The following is a 12,147-nucleotide window of genomic DNA, read 5'->3' on the forward strand; positions in this document are numbered from 1 at the left end:
CTTTTCCCCACATTATGTTAAGTAAAAATAAAATATTTGTAAATATAGTGACTATGGAGGAAAATAATAAATAGTTCAGGCCCATCCTCTTTGAAAAGCTTTCTCCACCTGCTAGAGCCCTTGGAGATCTTCCTCTTCAACCCTCTGTAGTATCTGTAGTCTGCTTCAGTTCCTAGAGAGAATGACCTAAATGACCTGAAGAAGGCTAGAGCTCAACCTTCTTACAAACAGGCAATTGGGACTTACCCAGTGCCAGATAAAGAATAAGTTATAAACCCAGGCCATACCCAGGGTCTCTAACCCAGAGTCAATAACTTTCTAATAAAAGTGCTTTCCAAAGACAAAGGTATTTGGTTGATCATACAGCATGATAACTGAGTATTAATTATGGAGCTAGATAGATCTAGATTCCAATGTCAATTCCATAATTACACAGGCTATGTGACCTTGAAAAAATTTTGTTCCCCCTCTGCACCCCACCTATGAAAGTGGAGATTGTGATACAATATAATATTATAACAATATACAATATAATATTATAACAATATAATTCATAAATACATTGGTGAAGAATAATTGAAATAATATATTTAAATTGTTTAGCACAGCACTTGCCTCATGCAAACACCCTGTTGTTCTCAACCTCATCATAGCAAGTGTTTTGCAGTTTAGAAAACTCCTTCACATCCGTTTAATCTTCCCAACCCACAGGTGGCTTTTGGAGGTAGGTGTTGGTGACATTGTATAAATGAGGAAAAAGGTTCAGAAAAGCACTTGACTAAATCCACACATTCTGTTGACATGAAAACACAGACATAGGTCTTTTGAACCAAGACTTGTGCTTCTCCAACAATGTACCTGACCAACCAGTTAGGTCTTTTGTCCTTGGTGGCTATCTTAGGGCCTTCCATGTATACAGTGGGTGCTAAATATTTGCCGGGGCCAATCATTGTATTGCTTCTTTTGTGTTCACTTGCCTATCCTCATCATACTTCCCTAAAAGTTCTTAGCGGGTGGATCCTCATCTCAAGTGTAGAACCACATGCATATAGTTTGGAGCTGAAGCCATAACTTGTTTCCCATAAATACTCATTGAGACAGATGATGTTACAGAATACAAGGGACATAGGATATGAACTCTGGTATGTAGGTAGCCAATACCTCCATGCAGAGATCAGAGAGAAGCCCAAATGAGAGCATAGGGCAGACAGGTGGAATGGGAATGGAAAGATCACCAGACCACAGCTCATTAAATATCCTTTATCACTTTGATTCTGGGAAAAAAAAAAAATCCCAAAACAAAACAAACCAACAAACAGTGGAGCAAAAGGAATACAAAGGGAGGTAGGTGGAGCTATCTTCCATAAATTCAAAATGCCTCAGGAAAAACCCAAGATTCATTATAAAGGCATGTGTCCTTGCTTTTTACTGGTGCAGCTGAAGTTATGACAACTCCTGTCTAATGAAGTTTTGACATGGAGTCAAAATTAATATAACTTCTTAGATATTGTTGAAACGAAACAACCTTCCCCTGAGCCTTGAGCCACAGATGTAAAATAAGTTCATGGGGGGACCTGAATGTGAAGGTCTGTGTGCCTGCTGTCTTTGACAGGGACTAGGGCAGCGGCATAGAAAGAATTAAACATATGATAAATACAAGGTCGAGCCAATACATTGGTGAGATATGTGTCTTATTTCAAGCGTAACTGTTTACCATTGGGAAGTTTTAAGTAGCTGAGGAACATGATCTGATTTGAGATTTTCCAAGATGATTCATTTGGATACTGCATAGAAAGAGGGGAGAGGAAACATAAGTGGAGAGGCCAGGTATGATGCCCTGGTGGCCCTTGTCCAGGTAAAAGATGATGGTGGATTGGATAAGAGGAGTGATAGTAGAAATAGATTGTAGATCTGAATTTATTCTTCTAGATTCTTCTTTGACATAATGCTTTTCCAATCAGAAAAAAAAAGTAAAAGTTGAACTTTCAAAAGGCAGAAAGGGAGACAGAACATGAAGACTCCTAACTCTGGGAAACGAACTAGGGGTGGTGGAAGGGGAGGAGGGCAGGGGGTGGGGGTGAATGGGTGACGGGCACTGAGGGGGGCATTTGAAGGGATGAGCACTGGGTGTTATTCTGTATGTTGGCAAATTGAACACCAATAAAAAATAAATTTATTATTAAAAAAAAGGCAGCTCCTTGGTCTGTCCTACTTCCCTGCTCTCTAACATGGTCTATTGCTTAATCCTATCAGAATTTGTATTAGATTGAATTACATATAATTGCGATTTTTCTTTGCACGTCAAACCAGTCAAATGTCATTAGTTTCACATGGTGCCATGTAATAAATAAACTGATATCAGTTAAACATAGACTTGTTGAGCATCCAAAACATATACTTGTTGAGCTTGTGCTGGCCTTGTGCTCATTCCTACCACCTGGTACAAGTCTATCTTTAATTGCCTGATTTTGTTATTACACAGGGACGGGGATGCCCTTAATGCTAGGCGCAGAGAACATGACTTTCATACCTGCATTTCCACTTGCCCTGCACAGCAACTGGCAGATTTTAGCAGAAAGAGCATTATTGTAAAGAATAAGCAAGCCTGAAAGGATTGGGGGGGTCCTTATATAGCCCAGGAGAAAATGTAAATAGAATTAACACATTGTGTGGTTCTGGGATGGCTCTTCTGGCTCAAAATGTTACTATCTTCACTGTTGCTCATTGATTAAAGAGATAGAGAAAGGAGAAGAAGGAATAGAAAGAGTCTGTAATTGCTACGCAAACCAAAAGGGGCATGGATCTCATCTCTTGAGTGGAAGCCCTAAGTACAGGCAGGAAATAGTTCTAAAAAAAGGCTTGTCTGCACCAAGTATAAAAAGTAAGGAAACATCAGGAAACAAAAAAAGTCAAGTTTATAAATTCAGGAAAATTTCCTGGATAGAATTCTCATAGTACTATAGGGACTGAGATCACAGGCTCCAGGAAAAGACGGTGATTTATATTGTGTTTACTATTATATCCTTAGGTCTAGTACAGTATGCATTTAATGATTATTTGCTCAATGATTGAAAAAGTGGGCTCCTAAGCAGAAGAAATAGCTGGATGAAGGAAACAAATAGCTAATTCCAATTACTTTGATCCTGGAAGGTTTCATATCTCATGCAGGATTACAATTGACTGCGATCATTGATCGCATCATTTTGACTTCAAATCTTTTGCCTGAAAAATATGGGGCAAGAGTTTATTTGGGTAGATCAGATAATCATGGGTTACCTAGAGAGCCATTGTATGTGTTGAATTCTGGTTACCAGACTTTCGAAATTCTGATTCAACTAGTTGAGGGTAGGGTTTCAGAGTCTGCATTTTTCAAAAGCCTCCCCCCACCAGGTGATTTTGCTAAACAGCCAGGTTCTTAGGAACCATACTCCGTGTTTCCATGAATCCCTACACCCTGTGGCTCACTTGCCTCCCAGTTCTGAGATTAGGTTATTTACCGTATGAAATGGGTGTTTTAGGTAATGTCAGTTTGCTATTTATTGTTATTACTTATGAAGTATCAAACAAGGTAAAGCATTGCAAAAAATTGCTTGCTTGATCTGCTTTAAAAATTTTCTAATAGGAAAGCAGTTACTACCTTCTTCAGCGAACAAAAAAGCAACACCTATGTTGGGGTCAGAAGTTTCATGGTACCATGGAATCGGGATATAAGAAAATTCTGTCCTATATATGTTCAGTCATGAATTCTGCAATATGAGAAGGTCAAAGAGTGAGGATTTTTTAAAAAGCTTTTTTCATTATCCCAAGCTAGAGTCATTTATCCTGACCTTTTCTGCTTGCTTTTCAGAGAGGTGGAGCGCAGATGTAGTCCAAGATAAACTGGGAGGTGATGAAATTCTGAGCATAAAAGTATATCACGGTTGTGAATGATAAAGTTGTACTCAGAAGTCTTGAAAGTCATGGGACTGGGGACTGCCTGTTCAGAGGGGTAGTGGCTCACCTGTGATAAACACAGAGCCAGGCATCTGGGCTTCTAGTCCTTGTTACCGATTAACTGGATGCATTATAAAGTCATTTGACCTTCCTGGGTGCCACATAGAGGGATTGCATCAGATACAGTCATTCTCAAACTTGAGGGGTTGGGGCCCCCAAGAATAGTGAATTAGAAGCCAAAGCTTTCATTTTGGCTAATCATTTCATATCCAGGTATTTAAGGCCACAAACACAAAATACTGAGCACCAAAACTTGCATGCAGAATTTGCTAATGAGGTGGTTATCCTAATATCCATATTATTTTATAAGTTGAATAAAAACAGAATTCTTCATAGAGTAGTTGAAGATGCTAAGAAACACTGCATTGGGCAGTATCTGAGGTTCCTTTTTATCTAAGGTTCCTTCTAGCTCTCAGGTAAAAAGAAGCCACGTCTGCTACCCTGTTGCATTTTCTGTGTTGCTACACTAGACTATGTGTGGACTCACAAAGGGGACACTGTACTGTGCCTTTGCTTATGCAAACCACTTTGCCTTCCTGAGGGACTCCTGTTCATCCTTCAAAACTCAGGTTAGGTAGCACTTTTATTTTTTTATGATCAACCTTGCTAGAGCTAGAACTCCTTTGTGTTCTGCCCATCCCTTCGGCGCTGTGTGATTAGAGCTCTTGCCGCATCTTGATTGCATTGTCCTTGTTGTCTCATTCCTCCATAAGACTGTGAATTGTTTGAGGGACAAGCCATTTTCACTCCTGCATTTTTCAAATCTGACACTACCTAGTGCTCAGGATTTGATTACAGGGTGAATGAATGGATCAATGGACAAAGAAGGCCCAGAGATGTTCGCATTCTACTCTGTAATATATTCTCTGTAATGTAGGCAGCAAGTCTCAGTTAAAACAACTCGAGGCTCCCTTCTCATCTCAGCAGTGCCAAGCCTTGTAAACTCATTTCAGTGTCATCCCTGATGGCTCACTCCCATCCTCATTAGAAGTGTGCTTAGGTCTTTCATTCCAGGTGCACTCACTTTTTTATTTTTATTTTTTTGATGTGCTGTCATAGTCTTGTGTCATTTGCATCCTCTTTAGACCTGATGATAATTGCAAAGCCTGCAAAACAAATTCTCATGAAAGGGGAAAGGTGATTTCTGCAGGCCTAATAAACTCTTCAGATGACAAAATAGACTTCGGGTTTCTAACATGTGTGTTTGCTGCTACAAATGACTGTTTCATGCCTGTGCAGGCTGATTTCAGTAATAAATATTCAACTCTGCAGTTGATTTTCTGATTCTTGTAGTCATTGTTACTTTTTATGGCATAAATATTGTGTCCCGAAATGTTAATTGCAATTTCTCAGGCAGTCTTCACAGCTGACCCTTAGCCTGGTTTTGCAGGAAAGATTCAGAATAGACAGGGAGCTGCTCAAAGTCACACAGTTGGAAAGTGACTTGATCAGAATGTGGACATGGCTGCAACTGGCTCCAGCTGAAGCTCTTTCTAATTTGTCACAGTGCCATTTAGCTATAACTAATTTCATTGGATGTCTATTTATTGTCAAGCTGCACCCTAGTGACCCTCCATCTTTCTCCCTCTGTTTGGACAGAGCATTTGAATTTTTCATAACGGAATTTCTCTCCAATATCTGACCTATTATTTGTGGGCTGATCCTAAACTGAAGGAATGGAATACTGTGGATCTCCCCGTCTTGTCCTTTCACCAAATGTGGTAACAAACACCCACTGTGTCCCTGACATTCTGTGAGGCCCTTTGAGAGATACCAAGATCAATAGGTTAGGTTAGTCCTTCTCTTATGGTGTATAAGGAAAACAAAATAGTTTCACAAATGATGACAACACAGGCAGTTAAAACTGCCATTCTGGTGTGAGGAGTCAATTCTTATTTGCTTGCTGTAAACAAGGACATTTTCATAAAGGAGATGACATGGAAGACCATGAAAGATAGAGAAGCTGTCCAGTGGCAACGCTTAGGGAAACATGTGGGCAAAGGTAATAAGCAAAGATCTATTCTTGTGAAAATAAAGACCACAGTGTGGGAATGAGGAGCACTAAAAATTTCTGGGTCAGAGCATGAATGAGAGCAGGATTTGCAGACAATATGGAAATTATAATGTTAATGTTGGATTGCAAAAGACTTTGAATGCTGAGTTTAGGTGATTGGATCCAAACATTCTTAAAGATTCTGGGATTTCTATGTTTTCATTTATAGAAGAATGATTCTGTGTGAAGATTCTGTATGAAGGAGAATGTTTTTATAAGAGCTTTACTTGAAAGACGCTGAGTTGGGCAAGACTGTGGAGGGCAGACTGGAATGGGGAAAGACTGGAGGCAGAAGGAACAATCAGATTGTGCAATGGTTTAATGTGAGAAGTAATGAGGATTTGAAAAATGATGAGGATGGTGGGAGTGAAGGGGAGGAGACTGATATCTTCTAGCCTTTTCATCACAAACACATCATCCCTTGACTCTTTTGTTGAGATATCAAGAAATAATATTTCTGGTAGAAGCTTCAGTTAAATTAACAGCTGCCAAAGACTCACTTTTTCCTTCTCAACTTCTGCTCTGGCAAATGGTACATTTATTACCCTGAGTAGGTTCCACAGATCTCTGGTTTGTCTCATAAGGTGAGTAGAAAATACAAATGTTTTGTGGCATTTAAAAAGAATATAGATGGTGGGTATTAGTCATTTCTAATGGCTGAGTAATATTCCATTGTATACATAGTCCACATCTTTTTTATCCATTCATCTTTCGATGGACACCGAGGCTCCTTCCACAGTTTGGCTATTGTGGACATTGCTGCTAGAAACATTGGGGTGCAGGTGTCTCAGTCTTTCACTGCATCTATATCTTTGGGGTAAATCCCCAGCAGTGCAATTGCTGGGTCCTAGGGTAGCTCTATTTTCAATTCTTTGAGGAATCTCCACACAGTTTTCCAGGGTGGCTGTACCAGTTCACATTCCCACCAACAGTGCAGGAGGATTCCCCTTTCTCCGCATCCTCTCCAACATTCGTTGTTTCCTGTCTTGTTAATTTTCCCCATTCTCACTGGTGTGAGGTGGGATCTCATTGTGGTCTTGATTTGTATTTCTCTGATGGCCAGTGATGCAGAGCATTTTCTCATGTGTTTGTTGACCATGTCTATGTCTTCCTCTGTGAGATTTCTGTTCATGTCTTTTGCCCATTTCATGATCGAATTGTTTAATTCTTGGGTGTTGAGTTTAATAAGTTCTTTATAAAAAAATAAGTTCTTTATAGATATTGGATACTAGCCCTTTATCTGATAGGTCATTTGCAAATATCTTCTCCTATTCTGTAGGTTGTCTTTTAGTTTTGTTGGCTGTTTCTTTTGCTGTGCAGAAGCTTTTTATCTTGATGAAGTCCCAATAGTTCATTTTTGCTTTTGTTTCCCTCACCTTCATAGCTGTATCTTGCAAGAAGTTGCTGTGGCCAAGTGCAAAAAGGGTGTTTCTTATGTTCTCCTCTAGGATTTTGATGGATTCTTGTCTCACATTTAGATCTTTTATCCATTTTGAGTTTATCTTTGTGTATGGTGTAAGAGAATGGTCTAGTTTCATTCTTCTGCATGTATGCTGAGTGAAGTAAGTCAATTAGAGAAGGACAAACATTATATGGTCTCATTCATATAAAAAATAGTGAAAGGGAATAAAGGGGAAAGGAGAGAAAATGAGTGGGAAATATCAGTGAAGGTGACAGAACATGAGAGGCTCCTAACTCTGGGAAAGGAACAAGGGTTGCAGAAGGGGAGGTGGGCAGGGGGATGGGGTGACTTGGTGATGGGAACTGAGGGGGGCACTTGATGGGATGAGCACTGGGTGTTATGCTACATGTTGGCAAATAGAACTCCAATAAAACATATACAAAAAAAGACTATAGACTCAGATATTTCTTTAAGCTCATCATAGTGATGCATGGGTTTCTAGGCAGACGTTCACATTGAGTTCCTTAACACTTTTGTGCTTCTGAATTTGCTAGAAAGATGAAGCTACATTCTAAATATGGTGGCTTTCTTTCAATGTCTCAAACATCTCAAATTTGTTCTTGCTTTGACCTTTTGCACTGGTCAAATCAGTGCAATCTCTTCCAAAGATACTGTTTCTACATATTTTCACATGAATTTCTTCTCATTATTTAATTCTCAAATAAATAGGTTCCAAAAGTGTCCTTCCTTTAGAGGCCAATTTGCCAGGAAGCCTCTCACTTGGATCCATCCCTTTCCAGGCCCTGTAAGGGACCTAAGGAATGTGCTCACACAGTCATACGTTTTTAGAAATTTACAAAAGTGAGATATTTTAATTGCAATTGACTGTGACCACTATCTCCTCTTTTTATTGCTTTTCCTTCTGTCACACTTTTCCTTGTGAGTGGCTTTCAAAACATTGTGTCCCACTTTCTTCATCCATGAAATGAGAATACTTCCCAGTGCTGTTGTGTATACCTCCCAGTGCTGTTGTGAGGATTAAATATGTTTACACATGAAATGTGCTTAGCACAGTGAGTGACTGGCATGCAAAAAATGCTTGTTATTTTATTGTTAGCACCATACCATGAGGATACACAATAGTAGACATACCACTGAACTCAAGTCCTGGCTAGGCCAGTGTAGACTGTAAGTAACTTACGAATGCAGTATGCTCCCTTAGCTGCAGTTTCATGTTCCATAGTTTAAATTACCCACAGGGAGAAGCAGGCTCTCTGTGGGGAGCCTGATGTGGGACTCGATCCGAGGACCCCAGGATCACAACCTGAGCTGAAGGCAGGTGCTCAACCACTGAGCCACCCAGGTGCCCCTAAATTTGATCATCTTTAAAGAACAAAACATAATAAAAGAATGAAGTCTTCCACATGACAAGACAGAACCATCATAAGTAAAATGAAAAGACAAATGACAAATTGAGAACAAAAAATTGCAACTCATGTCCCAGGCAAAAGGTTAATTTCTGTAATGTAAAGAGAGCTGCTGCAGATTAAGGAGAGATCATCACATTTTTCACCTTTCCAATGGGAAAAAACCCAAAATTTACAAAACTTTCCTCTCTTGAACTTTGAGACCATTCTGTGACATACTGGTGGTAATAGAAATCTATTACTCCACTGGAAGGCAAAATAGCAACTATTAGCAATGCTCAATACTCTGACTCACTTCATAAGATGAAATATGTACAAGGTTATTCATTGTTTGTACTAGCAAAGAGCTAGGAATAAGCTAGGTTTCCAACATCCAGAGGCAGACATTAGATAAACTGTTGTTCGCCTCTATGGGGTAGTAGTTTATGGCAAAATGAGAAGTTCAGTAGCTGGTCATGGAGCAGCCTCCAGGATATATTTTTAAATGAAACAGAAAAGCAGCATGTTTAATGTAGTATATATTGTTTTGGAATAAGGAAGAAGGATAAGAATATGAAATTGTATTTGCTTGTACTTGCATTAACACTTGAATGATACTTACAAAACCAAAATTAAACCACTTTTAGTTAGGGCAAGAGAGAGTGGGGATGAGGGATGGGGTCTTACGCTCAGGCAAGAATGGGAAGCAAGACTTCCAGTGAATGCATTTTTATATTGCTTTGATGAAACGTAAGTGATTTGCCTATTCAAAAAGGAAAAATAAAGTTAAAAGAATTCCCACAAGTGGAACATATATGTAAAGAAATTTAGGCAAGTTGTTTAAACTCAAATTTCTCAGGTATAAAGTAGGGGGGGGAAACAGCATCTACTTAAAGCCCTTTTTCAGTTGTTCACACAAATCAAGCTTCTTTTATTTATTTATTTATTATTTATTTATTTATTTATTTATTTATTTATTTTGAGGGAGAGAGCAGGGGGAGGAGCAGAGAGAGGGAGAAAGAGAATCTCAAGTAGACTCTTGGCTGAGAGCAGAACTCCAACCCAGGGTCCTGAGATCATGACCTAAGCTGAAATCAAGAGTTGGCCACTTAACAGACTGAGCCACTCAGGTGCCTTGCCAACCACGCTTATTCTTGACTCAGGACATACTTGTGTGCCTTCTGTGTGGAAGGGGGTTTGGAGAGCCCTATCCTTGATCATTCGGCAGTCTATTGCTAGACGCCTTCTCAGAAAAGCCGTATCCCTGGTCTGCTCCTCTGGACTAGTTGTTTTCCTCATAACTTCTTAAAGTTGGTGAAATCTCTCTCTCTCTCTCTTTCATTTGTTTATTTAATATTTGTGTGTTGAATCCCAAGAACCCAGAGTCATCTCTTGTGTCTAACATATTTTTCAAATGAATGAATGTTTGTACCCAATGCAAGATGCCTGGAAAAGACCCAGTTGATTTCAGCTATTTCTATCATGGGCTACATGTCAAGGATTAGCCTATGCTGTGCATACCACCCCACATCTGCATCCAAATACTAGCTTGTAAGAATATATGCCTTTGTTTAATCTTAACAACAAGACTTAACTCGTATGGATAGCATTTGGAGTAAGAATTAAATAAAATTAAAAGACTTTTTAAAAGCAAGACCACTCTTCTACTCCCTGGATTGAATTTTCATACTTAATTAGACTCTTGGTGTTCTCCCAGCCTCATTACAGTCCCTGATTTTATTCCACAACAGACAGAAACCAAAGAACTGTGCCCTCTCTAAGATGTAGTCTCAGAGTGAAAGCAGGCTTGCAGCTTCTTGTACCTTGGTGTCAGATAATTGCTCATAATTAGTTTGCATATCTTATCAGAGAGAAGGAGCTTAATTATTTCCCTCTGCAGAATCTCTGGAGAGAAAGCTTAGTGTCTTTCCTTTTTTTTTTTCCTCTTTAAGAAAAGTACTATTTTGAACTTGGTTTCACCTTGAGGATGGAAGCAGAAGGAAAGAATATATAAAATCTTCTTTATGCGTGTGTGTGCAGATAATTTTTTAAACCCTTTTTTTCTGGTTTTGTAGAGAAATATTTAGAGTGGCATAAGGGAGTTATGTCCTTTAAATACAATATGTATGCTGTGGTATAACTTAAATTCTCTCTAATTCACATATTTTTTCCTTAGGACTCCCTTCCCCCATACCCAAGCTTGGTGGGACTTACAGAAGGCTTATCCTCATGCTTAATTTGCAGTGTATAAAATAATTATAAAATTAATATTAATTAAATATAAATTAAAATTAAAAATATACAATTAATATAAAATGATAAAATACAAAACCTATTAGGTGTGACAAAAATTCTCAAGTGGAGGAAGCATTGCTAAGAACATCATTCAAAATAGGGTGGGATTTGCTTCAACGTGGATGGAACTGGAGGGTATTATGCTGAGTGAAGTAAGTCAATCGGAGAAGGACAAACATTGTATGTTCTCATTCATTTAGGGAATATAAATAATAGTGAAAGGGAATATAAGGGAAGGGAGAAGAAATGGGTAGGAAATATCAGAAAGGGAGACAGAACATAAAGACTCTTAACTCTGGGAAAAGAATTAGGGGTGGTTGAAGGGGAGGAGGGCAGGGGGTGGGGGTGAATGGGTGATGGGCACTGAGGGGGGCACTTGACGGGATGAGCACTGGGTGTTATTCTGTATGTTGGCAAATTGAACACCAATAAAAAATAAATTTATTATAAAAAAACAGGGTGGGGACGATATTGAGGAATCAGGACTAATGAACTTCTCTGCTTCAATTTTCAGAATTGTGAATTTTGTCAATTGCAACCTGTCAACTGCACCTTGACCATCTCCTGGATCTCATCCTTCTACTTTGGACTGAAACAGAGATAAGATAGCATCTGTTAGCTAAATGGCCAATTGTGGCTTAGGCAGTTCAGCTCTGTCAGCATCAATGTTAATTCCTTCAAAACAAGTTATATAACCTTGTGGATTTTGCCTGCACTTCTCACTTGCAATTCAGAGCACACTTTCAATTTTTGGTCTCTCTGTATCTCCCAGATTGCAATCCTTAAGACCTCGAATAAATGCTTTTAGTTGCTTTACAGCCTCTTCTTCTTCTTGGTCAACATATGTTAATATAACATTATATATACATATCTCTCTCTGTCTTTCTCTCTCTCTCTGCATATAGTTTTAGCAAAATGAGGTGCAAGGTGAGTTATTTTCCAGCCACTTTGCCGAATGACACCAGCTTCACTGGCTAATTCCAGGCTCTGCAATAGCA

At 39.0% G+C, this 12,147-nt stretch overlaps 1 long non-coding RNA gene across 1 annotated transcript in view; it reads left to right on the plus strand.

Annotated features, from left to right (window-relative positions):
* The window catches only part of LOC111090963, a 38,016-nt gene extending 26,084 nt beyond the window's left edge, over positions 1–11,932 (plus strand). The window contains exon 4 of the long non-coding RNA XR_005372959.1: positions 11,664–11,932. This is a non-coding gene — a long non-coding RNA (uncharacterized LOC111090963). The remainder of the gene's footprint in view (positions 1–11,663) is intronic.
* Positions 11,933–12,147: the final 215 nt, after the last annotated feature.

Source organism: Canis lupus, chromosome 18 (assembly GCF_011100685.1).
Source record: "Canis lupus familiaris isolate Mischka breed German Shepherd chromosome 18, alternate assembly UU_Cfam_GSD_1.0, whole genome shotgun sequence".
In the NCBI taxonomy this organism is placed as follows: Eukaryota; Metazoa; Chordata; class Mammalia; order Carnivora; family Canidae; genus Canis; species Canis lupus.